Source organism: Castor canadensis, chromosome 6 (genome assembly GCF_047511655.1).
Source record: "Castor canadensis chromosome 6, mCasCan1.hap1v2, whole genome shotgun sequence".
NCBI lineage: Eukaryota > Metazoa > Chordata > Mammalia > Rodentia > Castoridae > Castor > Castor canadensis.
This window is the reverse complement of record NC_133391.1, coordinates 175599914-175616834: the sequence shown is the minus strand read 5'-3', so window position 1 is coordinate 175616834 and position 16921 is coordinate 175599914. Positions and strand designations below refer to the sequence as shown.

The 16921-nt window shown below is 44.1% G+C and overlaps 1 long non-coding RNA gene across 1 annotated transcript; it reads right to left on the bottom strand.

The window, feature by feature from the left end:
• Window positions 1-268: 268 nt before the first annotated feature.
• Window positions 269-1251, bottom strand: LOC141424240 (uncharacterized). Its single transcript, XR_012449255.1, has 2 exons — window positions 1070-1251; window positions 269-388 (listed from the first exon to the last, which is right to left on the bottom strand). It is a non-coding gene; the product is annotated as an uncharacterized lncRNA (long non-coding RNA).
• Between the last annotated feature and the right edge of the window lie 15670 nt (window positions 1252-16921).

Below are 16921 nucleotides of genomic sequence, written 5' to 3'. Positions count from 1 at the left end.
CGCGGTGGCCCCGCTGCGTCCCCCTGGCCAGCCACCCGCGAGTGGCGGACGCCCTGCCCATGGCCCGACCTGCCACTTGCCACGCCTGTTTTATGGCGGGCACAGGGGGAAGGAAAACAGTACTAGAGCATTTGGAAAGAACCTCAGCCGCTTGTGGCCATTTCTCATTCTGCTTAAACAAGGGCTTTGCGTGGAGTTTTAAGTGTTTGGTGGTAAAATATCCTTTTGGAGTGTGTAGGTTTCTTTAAATAACATGAAATATACACCCTTTACACGGGCTTACTTTATTTACGGAATATTTAAAATGTAAGTGGTTTCAGTATATCGGATCATTTTCCCATGGTCTTCATCACCTATGATCTCCTGGTTTCAGGACTTCTGGCACATACTGGAAAGAGAGGCAAGAAAGGCAGGTCAGGGACAACGTTGACTCTGCAATTTCTCTTTCCTTTTCTTTTTTTTTAAACTGAAATTCGCCTTTTAAAATTGCACAATTTTAAGTCCAGATGCAAAGTAACTCTCTTCCAAGCCTCGTTTACAGCCTTCAGCCTCCTACGAGGACATTCCACTGGATTTCCGACGCATCGGTATTTCTAGGTTCTCAAATGCGCTCCCAAAGCTGACACCTTCCCTGGGAAGCGCGCACTCCGGAGAAGCCTTGGAAGATGTGGGGTCCCTGCCGCTCCCGTCCTAGAACAGCCACCTGGGACCCAGCCCGAGGTTTGCAGTTGGGCCTGGGAGGCCTGGATCGTCCTTGGGCGGTGGCGCGGGCGCAATCCAAGGGGACCCAGAGCGACCCAGCGGCTGGGAGGGGGTTCCCACCCCCCACACTCAATGCTGTGACGCCGGGATTCCAGGGCTGAACGCAAAAGCTTTTAGTCTAACAACCGCGAATGCTGGCAACCAGCAATTCCTTGTTTAAATGTCATCTTAAGCTCCAGATTGCTGCAAGTCCTCTTTGGTGATTCGTCCCTCCGGGTTTCCTTTAGTGGGCAGTAAAAGTCCCCATCCCTGGCAGAGGCCCCGCCTCTTAAAGTTTCTCTCTGGCTCTGGCCGGCAGATTCCTTACTTTTCCTTTGCTCAGCTCTAGACCACTCGGCGCAGGTCTGTGTCCACGTCCTTGGCGCCTGCTCTTCCTCTCCTCCCTCAGCTCTGAGATCCTCTCCGCCTCCAGCTCACGCATCTTATGACCCCGCAGGCAGCCCTTCTTGCCAAGGCGTCCACGAGGCTGGGGGTGAGGTTTCCCCCACCTCGTCCCGCAGCTCACGGTCCTGGACGCCTGGTGTTGCCAACGCTGGCCCTGTGAACCCGTCCGCATGACCGCCGACCCGCTGCTGCCGGGGTCCTCCGCCCCGCCCAGACTCCATGGGAGCGTGCGGCGCGCTGGCAGCCGGAAGCGCAGAGCAAGACTGGAATGGTGACATTCCTAGGAAAAGGGCACTCCTGAGGTTCGTGAAGGGATGGAGTTTAAGGAGCAATGAACACTGGACCACCTTAGTTCGTCATCCGGCATTGTTTGAAGACGCGATGGGTGACACTTCTCAGCCTGATTTTCCACCGCACACATGCAGGCCCGGGTTCGGCACCGGGAGACGCAGGCCCAGCGCGCGCACAGGCCGCTCCTAGTGCGGGCGCCTCTCCCTGAGGCCTCCCTGGGCAAGTGGAGAGATCAGCATCTCCCCTTTTCTATGTCTTCTATCCCCTCCCCTCCCTCCTCTCCTCCCCTCCCCCTCCGCTCCTCTTTTTCTCTTCTTTTGCGTTTCTGAAAGACAGTCTTTGAAAGCACTTATCCCCGCCCCCGGCTCTCCAGCTGGGACTCCCTCGCTTAGCATTCCTCCTTTCAGACACCAGAGCGCACCTCCGCGCTGGCCGAGCCCGCCCTAGGGTTTTACCGGCAGAGGTCAACTCCGAACCCGCCAGAGAGGAAAGCATTGGAGAAGGAAGTTACTTTTATCAAGCAATCGAGGCCCTAAAGAGAGTTTATCTGGGGTCACGTTCAATATCCTTTTGTCACTTCTCAATTTGGTTTGTGTACCCTGAAACAACTCATGGTCTCACACTCCTCCTTGTCTTTTTTAAAAACAAAAATATGAGAGGAAATGTAAAAGCTTTCAAAGTGGATGAATTTGCATGAAAAGTAAAAAGACAGGCCATGAGCCCTGGACATAACGGGAAGGTGATGGTATTTGCAGCACAGAGATGACAGAGACTAGAATGCAGAATGATGAAGTCAGTCCGTGGTGTAGACAAGGCTCCCAGTGGAAAACCAAGATCTTCCATGCAGAGCAGAATTGGAGCTTGCTCTGTTCTCCAATGATGGTGAGACCTCCAGACAACTGGAGACGCTCTTCAGGCCCATAGCAGAACACCAAGCAACAGCAAGGGGGAGGACCCTGGAACTCTGGGTTATGCCAGTTCAAATAGCTTTAATTTAGGGAAGCATTTGGCTACACCTTCAAGAGCAGAGGTAGGAGCCACCTTCTCTCTAGAAAGTCCTTGCCTGATTGTCCACTGCATAGAAAATGTCACCTGGGTCTGAGAAGAGGTGGTCCATGACATGTTGTTTGCAATAGTGTAGGACTGGAAATGTCCCAGAGACCAGGGTGACTTTAGTGAAGTTGAGGCTGCAAGGAGGTGAAGTCACAGCAACCAGAAGTCCTACCGCTGGAGAGTTGGGGGAGGAGATCCTGGTAAGATTGTGATGATGGTGGATTTAAAAAACAAACAGGGTGGGGAGCTGCAAGGATTCTGTCTACCCAATTTCAGGCACTGATATTTTTTAACAAGGGGAATAGGACAGAGCTCAGCTCTGTTAGCAATGTTCTGTTTCTGAAAAATATACATGAAGTAAGTAAATGTCATAAAACGTTAGTGATTATTAACTGGAAAGGATGGGTGCATGGGATTATATTACTTTACGTTTTTCTTTTGTGTGAATTAGTTTATATTTTTAAAATTAAATTTAAAACTAGGGACTGGCCTTTAAAGGAGCATCTTAGACACTGAAGTTTAATGTGCTTGTGGGCAAATATTTGATTTTTAAAAAGTTTTTAATATCCCATTTTTCTTGTTCTTTCTGTACTTCTCCACCATTAAAAATAGTAAGAGATGTCTTGACTTTGCAGTTTAACCTTTAAACTGATTGCAGTCTGTGCGTGTGTGCGTGTGTGTGTGTGTGCGTGTGTGTGCGTGTGTGTGTGCATGTGGGGGGGGCGGGTGGTGAGGGGGTTATTTCAGACCTGGCAGGGAGAGAAGGTCTTGGGTAGAGTGCTGCCCTGGGAGGCCTGGGACCTGGCCCTGTTTTGCTCACAGGTGCATCCCAGGACCCTGCTAGATACAGCCAGCTGTACTTAAGTCAACTGCAGTCCTCTGGGACCTGACTGTACTTAGGTCACCTGCAGGCCTCTGGGAGAAGCAGTCAGCTTTTATTTTTACTTTGTAAGTAGTTGCTTTATGTCACAAAGAGTGCCCTTTTAGAAAATTGCAAGAACAATTAGAGAGGGGCAAAAGGGAGACAAGAAGATGGGGAAAGGGCCAGGGAAGGGCAGAGCAAAGGGAAAGAGGAGAGAACAAAGGAGGAGAAGGACTGAGCCTGGCCTGCTCAGCTGGATTCCAGGGTCCCCACAGGCCCTCCCACTAACAGACTAGAACACAGGGCCTTTCTCCTCACATTCCTAGTAACAACCAGTTCTGTCCCCCTTGTCCCAGAGGGATGAGATCTTTGTACACATATAAATCTGCTCAAGGCCTTTGCCCAGCAGGAGATCTCCTGGGGCCTGACCTCTGTCAGTAGCTACCTTGCTCTTATTTTTATTCTAGTTTTCAACCTGTTGAAGAGGCAAGAGAAGAAGGTGCTCCACCTGGGGTAAACAGCTAGGGTCTAGAGCTTCCCTTGCTGATAGGCCAAAGCCCTCAGATCTTGGTCAACCTACAGCCTTGGGCCTCCCTGTTCCCTGCTCTGGGCACCAGGACCACTTTTCCTGGCTGCTCCCAGCCAGGTTTCCTCCATGTTGACACTTCAAGAGCCACTTCCTCCATTAACACCTGCCTTTCCCCAGAGTCTCCTGGGGACCCCTGCTGGCTTCATGAACACTGGCTCACCCACCTCAGTCTCCCACCACTGGCACTGGAAAATTCTGATTAAATGCAGGCATGGATGACTGCCTCTTGGCTGTCTACCCCTACTTCTAAAAGTACAGTGGGGGCTGTAGGAAAAAAAAAAAGAACAATGGTGTGAACATTCATTTATGTTCCAGTGGCTTCCTACAACTGTGCTTGTCTGCACCTGACAATGTAAATAAACCACATGTAATTCAATCCAATCCTACCCAGCAGCCACCCCCCCCCCCACCCCGCCAGGCTTCTAACTGGAAAGCAAGGCTGATTTTGGAGGCTAAATCTTAAGGCCCAACTGAGATCTTCATTTAAAATAACATCCCCTTTAAAAAATAAATTCCTGAGTTAGCAATCAGCCCCAAACCTTGCATTCCATGGGAAAGTGAGCATGCATCTTTTTTGTTTTTCTACCTCAAATGACCTACAAGGTTCCCAGTAAATAGCAGGTGCTCAGCTCGGTTACTTGCATGGATGAATGAATGCATGCTGACATTTGGGGAAAGGGAAACTTAAATAATGGCAAACCAAACTTTGAAATTTTTATGTAAAAAGTTGGAATGGGAGTTGAGTGGTAAAAGTAATTTAGGTCCTGGCAGCTCATTCTAAAGTCTTTGGAGGAAGCATAGGACTTAGAAGAGCTAAAAGAATTTTTAAAAAGCAGAACAGGGATGGGGGTGGGTGGAGACACAGGATCAAGAGGGTTGGTATAGGTGGAAGGCTAAACACACAGATCCCAGAACAAAACGGCAACCCAGAAATACACCCATTTCAATATGTCCCATTTACTTTTTGACAAAGCTACAGAAGGAATTCAGCGGAAGAAATTCAGTCTTTGGATACCTACTAAGAAAAACAAAAGTACCTTGATCTCCTGGTCACACCCTATATAAAAGTGCACAGGAAGAGGATCATGCAGTTGAATAGGAAATACAGAAATACCCCTTAAAGAGCAGGAGAAAGTCTTCAGGACCTAGGGCTAGGGAAAGAGTTCTTAGGTCCGATGTCAGAAGCACAGTTTATAAAAGCAACATTGTAATTAACCAGACCTCATCTGAATTTAAATCTTTTGCTCTGTGAAAGACACAGTTGAGAGAGCAAAGTGATTTGTTATATACTGAGAGAAATATGTGTGAGTCAAAGGACTAGTATTTAGCATCTATAAGGAACACTCAAAACTCAAACAAAACCTAAAACCACAACACAATTAGAATTTCGGAAATTAACGTGAATACACAGATGGAGAGGAGGTAGCAAGATGACACATTAGAAGCCACCTCTGCAGACTGGAGGTGTGAGCCAAGCAGTGGAGCACCTGCTTTGCAAATGCAAAGTCCTGAATTCAAACCCAGTCCCATATTTTTTTAAAAAGCCACTTCCGCTTGATTCCATGAATGAGAAGTCAGGGTACCAAAGGAGAGAAAACATTCTGAAGAGAGAAAGAGAGGAAGAGCATTGGGAATCATGAAACAGGGACAGGGTAGCTGAACATGGAAAAACAGAAAGGCAACAGAGGAAAGTTGGTAACAGAGTGCAGCTCCCTGTGGGGGTGGGGAGAGAACCAGAAGCCACAACCACAAGGGAAGCCAGGCTGCCCTGGTGACATACTGGCAGACCTAGCTGTGGGATAAGCACACACTTCTTTCAAGCCTTAAATCCAGTACAGGGATTTGGTGTGATGGTGCATGGCAGGCTGGCATTGGAGAAGGACATTTGGTCACCTCCCATATTTTGGAGTACTATACAGGCAAGCACCATCTTGACAGAGGGTCTGTTGTTTGAGGTTGAGTTATTCTGGGGACCTGAAAACAAGGAACAACCATGGCTCAGGGGCCCTGGGAACACTGTTTCCCAGTGTCTGGATGGGAGACTGTGAGGCCATGAGAGAGGTCATGGAGAGGGGAGGTTCTGACATGGACAGGCTGAGAAGGTTGAGGAGCAGGAAGCTTGGGCAGTGACAGGCTGGGTTGTGTGTAACCCCACCCTCCCTGGAGAGGTGTGAGCCCCATTCCCTGAGGATGGCTGCAGAAACAAAACTCCCAGCCTTTGGCTTGGCCTTCACCTCCCAGCTGCTTGTGAGTTGACACTAGGTGGGTGGAACTGAGAACTCTGAGCCCAGGTCCCACAGGTCACATGACACTCCCAGTCTCCTCCCTCCCACAGGTGGTTAAAGGCTGGACAGGATCTGCACACACTGAGACTGCCAGGCAGAGGCCCTGAGTCCCTCACTTTCCCCAATCTAGTCCAGAGCTCAGTGCTCTGTTTGCTATCTCAACTGTGCAACACTTTCCAGAGACACTCATACTTGGACACTCCTATACTTTATGAAGTCATAAACTGGGGGTGGGGGACTTTGGAGCAAGTGGGAACCTGCCCAGCACATAGACTGCAAAGCTTAATGTGACAAGCTGCAGCTCCCTGTACACAAAGAAGGGAAGATTGCAAAGTGAAAGCAGCCCTAAGTGGATGACTGATCCTTGACTGGCCCCACTCTGCACACATATATAGCACCAACCTGTACCCTAGGAACTCCAAGAGGCTCCAGTTCATTTTCTTCTCTCTGAATGGTTCAGGCCCAGTGTCCTGAGCTCATGAGTTAATGTTTGGCTACTGAGCTACACCCCAAGTTCAGTGTTGGGAAACTGCACCTCAACCCTGCTACTTCCAAGTTCAGCCTGAATATTGAGGATGCTTCAACTGAAACAACACAAGTTATTAAATCCTCCAACCAACCACTCTGATGCACAAATCCCTATGCAGAAGCAACATGGATATAAAAATAAGACCATGAACATGGTTTCTTCAAAAGTCAACAATTCAATAATAGCAGGTGTTAACCATAATGAAATGGATGAAATCCCAAAGAATTCAAAAGAATGGTTATAAGAATGATTAACAAAATTAAAGGGGACACAAATGCCTGAAAGAATTCCAAGAGAACACAAATAAACCACTGAATGAAATAAGTAAGACAATACAGGGGATGAAAGACAAATTCAATAGAGATATAGAAAATCTGAAAAAAAATCAAATTGAAAATCTGGAAATGAAAAACTCAATAATTCCAAAAAAAAAAAAAAAAAAAAAAAACACCAAAAACCTAAGCCTGAGTTGAAAGCCTCATTGATAGACTGGACCAAGCTGAAGATAAAACATTAGGGCTTTAAGGTGGAATAAGTAGAACACTCAGAAAATAATCATTGTGCAAAAACGATAATATAAACAGAAAATTAAATTAAAAGACCAATTCTGGAATGGGTTCCATGTCTCATTGCAATCCCAGCTACTCAAGAGGTGGAGGTTGTAAGGATCCTGGCTCAAAGTCAGCCAAAGCAAAAGTTAGCAAAAATGAGCCAGGCCTGATTTTTACGTGCCTGTAAAGCAAGCTACTTGGGAGATGGATATTGGGAGGATTGCAGTTTGAGGCCATCCTGGGAAAATTTGGCAGGACCCCCATCTCAACAAAGAATCCAGGTGTGGTGGTAATCCCAGTTGCATGGGAGGCCACAAGTAGCAGGACTGTGGTCCAAGGCCAGGCCTGAGCTAAAACATGAGACCCCCCCCGCTCTGGAAAATAGTAGGAAAGGACTTGGGGCATGGCTCAAGTGGTAGGGTACTTGTCCAGTGGGACATAAGCATAGATAGACCTGAACACAAAAATAGTATGTGACTTCAATAGATAGATCACCCAGACAAAAAAATCAACAAAGAAATTTCAGAATTAAATTACACTTTAGATCAAATGGACTTAACAGACATCTACAGATTATTTTATCCACAGCCACAGAACACGTTCTTCCAGAAATCACGGAACCTTCTCTAAAAATTGTATTTTAGGACATAAAGCAATTCCTACAAAATACAAGAAAATTGAAATAACTTTGTATATTTGACTAGACACAATGTACTAAAACCACAAATCAAGAGCAAGAGAAGTTCTAGAAAATACACGAACACATGGTGACTGAATAATATACTGTTGAATGGTCAGGGGGTTATCAAAGATATAAAGAGGAGTCAGAAAATTCCTAGACTCAAATGAAAATTAAAACACAACTTACCAGAATCTTTGGTATGCAGGAAAGCTTGATTCTTTGAAAAGGTAAGCAAGATTAATAAATCTTCAGCCTAATTAACCAAAAGAAAGAAGACCCAAATTAATAACTTTAGAGATGAAAAAGGGTATAGCACAACAAATATCAATGGAATTCAGAGGATTATTAGAGAATATCTTGAAAACTTCTTTTATAGTAAACTAGAAAGTCTGGAAGTAATGGAGACGTTCCTAGACTCATATGACCTACCAAAAATGAACTTTGAAGATATGAGCAACTTCAACAGATCTATACAAGGCAACAAGATTGAGGGAGTAATAGTCTCATAACAAAGAAAAATCCAGCACGGATTCAGTGCTGAATTTAAAGAACTAACTCCAATACTCCTCAAACTATTCCATAAAACATGTGTTGTGAAGCCAGTATTAACCTGATACCAAAACTGTACAAGGACACAACAGCAAAAAAGAACATAGACGCAAAAATAAAATGAAATAATTGCAAATCCAAATCCAACAACACATGAAAAGATCACATACCGTGGAACAAATTGGTTTCATTCCAGGGGTGCAGAGATGGTGCAAAACATGCGATATACAAACAGAATCAAAGACAAAAACCACACAAGTATCTCACTAGATGCAGAAAATACCTTCAACAAAATTCAACATTCTTTCGTGAAAAAGTCCTGAAGAAATTAGGAACAAAAGAAACATACCTCAACATAATAAAGGCTCTAGCTGACAAACCTATAGCCAATATTGTACTAAATGGGGACAAACTGAAAGCATTTCTGTGGAAGTGAGGAATGAGACAAGTGTGCCCACTCTCTTCCCTCTTACTCAATTTAGTTATTGAATTCTTAGCCTGAGCAATAAGGCAAGAGAAAGAAACAAAGTGATTCAAATAGGAATAGAAAAAGTCAAATTATGCCCATTTATAGGCAATATGATTCTATCCTAAAAGCACTCAACCACAAACCTCCCAGATTGGATGAACACTTTTGGCAAAATAGCTGGATACAATATCAGTATATAATGATTGGTAGCTTTTCTATAAATCAATAATAAACAGGCTGAGAAACAAATCAGGAAAACAATCCCGCTCACATTAACCTCAAGAAACACCTAGAAATAAATTCAACTAAGAAGCTGAAAAACCTCTACCTTGAAAACTATTAAAACACTGAAGAAAGAAATTGAAGAAGACACTAGGAGATGGACAGGACTCCTCTGTTCATGGACCGGCAGAATTAATACTGTGAAAATGGCAACACCACTGGATAAAATCTACAGATTCAATGCAATCCTCATCAGAACAACAATGTCGTGGACACCTGCTCAGTCAGAGGTAAGAAGCAGTGGGGCTGGCGGCTCACATGGCTGGTATGAGTCTCCACAGAGTTAGGCTGAGGAAAAAAGACAGTCCCAGAAGCGCGCTGACCGTATGATTCTACTCACACCACACTTTCTGAAACTGCAAAATGTAGTACAGTTTGATGGTTGCCAGGGGCCACAGCGGAAAGAGCCGGGAGTAGACCAGGGAAGTGGCTATGTCTAGAGGAGGGGGCAGAGAGGCGTCTGGATTTGCTTGGTCTCTTGACTGTGTCCAGTGTGAGGAAACGAGCCCACGTCATTGAGCAGCTGATGGTGGTTTTCCTTTGTACGATCCAGAGTGGAGGTCACCCCATGGGCCTATGGGGCAATGAGAAGAAGGGTGCTTTCGTTCTTAGAATCACAAGTTGCCTGGCTTTTGGGAAACTGGCTTCTGGTGAGGTAGATGGAGGAAGCTGAGGCTGGGGTCACTTTCCCAGCTCTGAGCTGGGAAGGGAGGGACAGCAAGGGAGGAAGGACTTAGAAGTAGCTACCGTAGTCTAGAAAACTCTTTGTGCACATAGAAAAACCGTATTTGCATATATTTTTCTGAGTAATGTGAACATTGAGACAAATGTTAAAAATGGGTAGTTTTAAAATGCTTAATGTGAACTAACTCATGCTCGCTGTCCAACGCGCTAATCACGGAAATGACAAGAGAAGGAGTTTTTTGACAGCAGCCACAAGTGAGGCCAGGAGAAAATGTCTCCAATCTGCCCACTGAGGACAGGGCTGGGGATATTTATGCATAAAGAAAGACTCGTTTGGGGCTGGAGACCAGTGATTGGAGAAGTGACCAGTAGCCTGTGCATAAATACTTGATCTTCATGTCTTCAGAGGACACATGCTCATGAAAGTGAGGCTGAGATTTGGGTCCCTGGCATCATTGGGGACTTCTGCAGAGGCCCAAGTGCCCAGCGGTGGTATCAGCAAAAGTGGTCCTTAGTTTCCTGAAAAGCTGCTTGAACCAGCCTGACCTTCATTACCCACAGGTCAGAGCCAGTGGGAGAGACCAGGACAGACTGCTCAGCTGCCAGGCCTCAGAACACATGTGTTTTAGTCAACTAAAAGCAAGCAGCCTCAGTTTCCTTGGTCTGCCACACACAGCCCAAAGCCATGCTCCTTCTGGGCGGTCATTGGCAGTTATTTGGAGTTTTTAGCATCCGCTCCCATTCTCCAGAGCTGTAATCCTCATTTCCTTTTTGTGCATTGATATCTAGTACTCATTATTGGTTTCCCATGGTGGCGGGTGAGACCGTCTGGGGTTCCCAGGGACTGCCTTGTATGGTCATTCCTGGAAGCCACAACTCCAGCTTCCTCTTGTCCTCCTGCAGGGCTCCCCAGAGCCTATGGCCGGTCCTTTTGGCCCACCTCTGCACCCTGTGTTCCTCCCAGCAGTCTCTCCATTCCTGCTTTCTAATTATGCTGAAGAGGTTAGAATGGCAGGCCAGTTTCCTGGATCTGTCTAGAAAGGCAAATGAGACACATGGGCCTCTGTGGTCCTGCATTTGCCATGACAGCTGCAGGAAGGGGCCTCACAGGGGGGCACTGACTCTTGGGGTGGCAGAGGCTCAATCTGGAAAATTGCTCCTGTTTCATTTTGCGCTTCCAGCATCAGTGGAGATCCTGCAGGTTCTTCCTGGCTGAACCAGTACCGGCTGCTTGGAGAAGCTTGGAGTTTTCCCCATCTGCTGCTATGTGCAAAGGGACATCTCCTAAAGGGTTGTCACAGCTTCACTGAGGATTTTTTGCCATATACTCACTAATTTGAAGTGTGTACCGCCTCACACTCCAGTTTTAGAACCCATCCCTCACCACTGAGTGCCTTCCTTCTCACACCTCTTGGCAGTCAGCTTCTAGCTGGGAGCCTTCTTGTCAACACAGGTGCTCTAGCATGTCAGTGTGACATGGGGTCATACTGGATGCTGTCTTGGTGTTTGTATGTCACATGTGGTGCAACCTGAGCTGAGGGTCCATTCTTCTTGCTGCCCTGTGTGGATGTGTCACAGTGCATCTCCACAGGTTGAGGGACTTCCATGTTGACCATTGGTATGCTAGTGAGTATGACAGTTTTCAATTCTCTTGGGGAGACCCCTCTTGGTGGAATTTCTGTGTCATAAGGTAATTGTATATTTAATGGTTGAAAATTGCCAAATTGCTAACCCATATGGCCTGGCCAGACGCGTCTTTTCCAGCACTGGGAGCTTTCCTTGCTGCAGCCTCGCGTCCACACTTGGCACCATTGGTCTTGTCAGTGCTGGCTGTTCTAAGGTCACGGGGCCTGCTTGACTATTTTCTGGGACCGGAAGCTTTGTGCTTGGCCCTCCACTCCACACAGGGCCAGCCAGATTAACTGTATGTTCTCATTTTCTATATTCTTCATGCTCTGACACAAGAAGGTCGTACTGACCACTCTGGCAGCCCATGGCCCACAGAAACTGTACACATGGGTCCCCAAACTGCCTAGTGTGCTCTGACTTCCCTTTACTTGAGAACTCAGTGTGGGCTCTGGCCTCTGCCTTCCCTAGTCCCTGCTTCTGCCTCCTGGCTAGTCTGTTGCTTCATGTGGCTGTGTCATAGTGTGTCTTTTACTGTACAGTAAGCTGGATGTCAGTGGCTCACTCTTGTACTCCTAGCTATTTGAGAGACTGAAAAGGTAGGACTGAGATTCAAGGCCAGCCCAGGCAAAAAGTCTGTGAGACCCCCATCTCATCTAATCGCTGGCCCTGGTGGCATGTGTCTGTCATACCAGTTAAGGCAGTAAGTCTAAAATAGGATCATGGTCCAGGCCTTCCCAAGGGAAAAAACAAAACTCTGTCTCCAAAATAACCAGAGCAGTCCTGAGTTTAAACCCCAGGACTGCCCTCCCCCACAATCCACAATGAGAGATAGAGATAGAAATATACAGATAGTTAGTTAGTTAGATAGATAGGAAGATAGATAGATAGATAGATAGATAGATAAGGATGATAGATAGATGACAGATAGATATGATGGATAAATAGATAGGTAGGGAGATAGATGATAGATAGATATGATGAATGGATAGATAGGTAGATAGATAGATGACAAATAGATATGATGGATGGACAGATTGATATGATGGATGGATAGATAGGTAGATAGATGACAGATATGATAAATGGATAGCTAAATAGATATGATAGATGGATAGATAGATAGGTAGATAGATATATAGGCTTTTGTTCAGGGCTAGGGGTGTGGTGCAACTGATAGAGCCCTTGCCTAGCATGGCATGAGGTCCTGGGCTCGATCTCCAGCACCACAAAACCAAAACCAAAACTCAAGGCCCTTCTTCCAGAGAGGCTCTGGCCTCTCTGGGTGACATTCACTCACCTCCATAAAGTAGACCCTTGTGGGGACATTTTGGAACAGTGTGGCATCTTGCTGTGACTTAGCTGGAATTTTCCCAGTGACAAATACTCTGATCTTTGCACATGCCCATTGGCCGTCCATCCAGCTCGTTTTCTGAGATCCCTGTTCAACCTTTGGGCCATTTAAAGACTTGTGTTGTTATTTTTCTAATGACTCCTCGTAAGAATTTTGATACATTGCAGTTGTTGTCCTTTGTTTCAGAGATATGTTTTACAAAGAGTTTTCCCCAGTCTGTGGTTAGTTTTTTTTCCCATCTTGTAATTTTGTTCATAGAGTTTTTTAATGAGTAAAACCTTCAATTGCTCTAAAGTCTAGCTTACAGAACTTTTCCTTTTGCTCTGAGTCTGTGTGCGTAGGTGTGTCTGCATTATGTGTGTGTGTGCGTGTGCATTTATGCTTGTGTACATGCATGCGTGATGTATATATGTACATGTGTGCTTATGTACATGCATGTGTTTATGTGTATGTGTGTGTTATATTTAAGAAGTACTTGCTTAATCCAAAGGTTTTCTTCTATGTAATTTTTAGAAATTTGTGTGAATTGACTCTCACATGTAGGCCTATGATGGTTCATTTTTGTGTTTTTTGTTTATGGTTTAAAAGTCAAGGTTATGCTTCCAAAATGATGTCATTTATTTTATTAAACTTGTTCTTAAATTTTCAAGTCCTCACATTACATGTGAATTTGAACTAATTTTTCGATTTCTGGGATTTGATTGGCCTTGAATTGACAACACAGGCCAATTTGTGGAGAACTGATATGTTAAAAACTCTTGACTCACTCAGTCCACAAACATACCAGGGCTTTTGATTGTTTTCTCAGGAATGTTTTCTGGTTTTTAGTGCACAGATTTTGAACACATTTGTTAATGTTATTTCTTGGTATTTTAGTCCTTATTCATTTACTTATTCATATTATTGGAACTGCACTTTTATTATATATTTTCAAATTGTTTATTGAATGCATAGAAATGCCACTGATTTTTTGCATATTGACTTTGTATGTAGATGAAGAATTTTGTTTCTCCATTTCTGCTTTGTTTCCTTCTACTGCATCTTGCATCTTCATTGCCCTGTCTGGGACCCCTGCGTAGGTGATGAGGCGAGAGAGCATCTTTGCTGTGGCCTTACCCTAGTGAAGAACACCAGTCTTTCTTCACTGACCATCGCGCTAGCTGTTGGGTTTTAAAAGCTGGTTGGGGTTCCCACCGTTCTAGAAGCCTTTACCAAGAGTGGGAGCTGCATGTTTCTGGGGAATTATTTTTCTGCATCTACTGAAATAAGCATATATTTTTCTATTTACATCTATTAACATGGTATGTTACATTAATTGATTTTCAAAAGTGAAACTAACCCTCTATCAGTGGGATTAATTGCACTTGGTCGTGGTTAAATTACCATTTTATAGGTCAATGTCTCTAATGAACATAGAAACAAAAATCCTCAAGTGTCAGTGAGTCAAGACCAGCACAAAGAACAGCGTCCCATGCACAAATGGACTCATTGCAGGGCTTTTGAAAACCGGCTGACAGAACTCACCACAGGAAAAGGATAAAGGAGAAAAACCATACAACTGTTTCAATATTCAACTTCTTCACCGAGAACACCCAGTAGACTATGGATAAAATGAAACTTGTCAACCTGCTGAAGGCCACCAAGGGGATACCTGAAGCCAGTGCCATTGTGAAACAATGAATGCTTTTCAAGATTGGGGTGAAAGCACGGATGCCTGGGAGGCCTTCGCTTGGCAGGCGGCAAGCACATAAAGTCTTCCTGGATAGAATGGTATTTATGGAAAATCCTAAGAAGTGTACAAATGTCTATTTGCGTTTGCATGGGAATTTGACATGGGTACAGAAAACAAACTCAATATTTGAAAAATCAGCTGTATTTCCACAAAATTAGAACAAATGATAAGCATTTTTATTTTGATGTGCCATTTCTAATGTCAAAATATTAAACTAATAGGAATACATGCAATGCATGAGAGCTACGTGGGAGATTAAAACAATGTGAAAAGTACTTCAAAGAGATAAAATAGTTCCAGCGATGAAACTCAGTATGGCCTGAAATTATTGGATATCATTGAATCATTGACAAGTGTGAGATATCTGTCCTCCTTGATTTGATATGCACATTGATTGTCATACCGATCAAAGTCCTGGGGAGCTTTTTTCTAGAAACTGTTGATTCCCCAGTTTAGGTGGAATACAGAAGACTAGAAGTCAACAAATTTGAAGAACAGCCAACTGGGAAAGCTGAAGACTTGATTTCTTGCCTTGCTATGAATTATAGGAGTTTATTGAGGAAAGATAGACAGGGGGGAGTGGTGCAGCATGGGGAACTGGGAAGAGATCCACAGAAACGACACAGATGCCCTGAACAAGTCCACAGCGCATGAAAGAAACAACTGAATCCCGCTTTTCATCTCACATCATTGCAGAATTATTTTGAAATGGCTCACAGAACTGACTGTCAAAGCTAAGACAGTATGCCATCTAGAAAAAATGCAGGAATAAAACTTCACAACTTTGAGGTTTGCAAGCTTTACTTAGGACTCAAGTAAGACTATTTATAAAAGAAAAAGCTGTAAGACGTTATTTCAAAACGTCTGTTTGGATGGAAAAATAATAAAATCAAAAGGTAAGCCACAATAAATATGTTATATATAATGTTATAGTGTATACTATTATCTGTATGTGGTATATAACAGCATATCACTATTATTTAATAATATTGGAGAATATTCTTGACTATGAATTTACATATATAGATATACAGTCTAAATAGACACATAGTCTCTATATACAATATGAAGATAATAAACCTAGAAAATTTGCAAGTCTTAAATAGATGCTTCTCAAAAGAATATAGAAAAATGACAATTAAGTATTTAAAAAATGGTTAACACATCAATCATAAGGGAAATAGCAATTATAATCCACAACGAACCCATCAGAATGGCTAATTTTAAAAGACTGACAATGCTAAGTGTGGGCAAGGATGTGGGGCAACCTACACTCTCCAGCACCCCGGGCGCAAGGGAGAAGACACACTACTGTTTTGGGAAACTGTACAGTTTAATATAAAGTTAAGCATTCATTTCACTTGTCCAAGAAGTTCTATTCCTAGGTATTTTCTCCATACTGTCCCGCCCAAAGAGAGCAGGTTCAGCGAAACTTTGATCCACATATTTATGGTAATCTTATAATAGCTGCAAACTGGAAACCACCCAAATGCCCATTAGCAGACAAGTGGATGGTCACTTGTCTTTTCATATATGCAGTGACAAAAAGGCACGAATGACACAACATGGTTGAATCTCAAATGTGTATGTGATGGACCCAAGGGTGCGTGTTGTGGGAGTTCCTCCCTGCTGGCTTCTAGCTCTGGGACAGATGGGGACATTATCCATGGTAATGGAGGTGGGCTGAGGTGAGGGAAGATGGGAAAAGAGGAGGAGGAATTTTACAGGGTCAGAGGTATCTTAAATGCTGATTGCGGTTGTGAGTACATGGATATGCAATTTACAAAAGCTACCATTTAGTATCTGGGCTTTGCACAATGTATAATTACCTCTCAATTAATAAAATATAGAGATATTTTTATTAATATGATAAATTAATGTTTGCCACTCACCCAAAGGTTTATATTTGCATTATGGTAATTGTCTATGTAATTATTGTTGAAAGTGGACCATTTTTTTCTTTCTTCATCTGAGGGGTGGTGAGTAACACTGTGTTTTTTCTCTAACCCTCCTTGTTTTCATTACTTTGGGGGCTGGCATTGTCCTCTTTCTGTCCTGTGACTGGCCTCCTTGTTATCTTTGCTTTTTTGTCTGTTCCACTATTGTTCTTTCTGTCGTTATGACGAAATCTTTGTATTTTATGATATGAAGACCTTGGCATCCTGCTATGTTAGAGTATTCTCCTTGTGGCTTTGATCTGTTAACGTGGTTAAAATGTCGGAACGTCTTGATTTTTA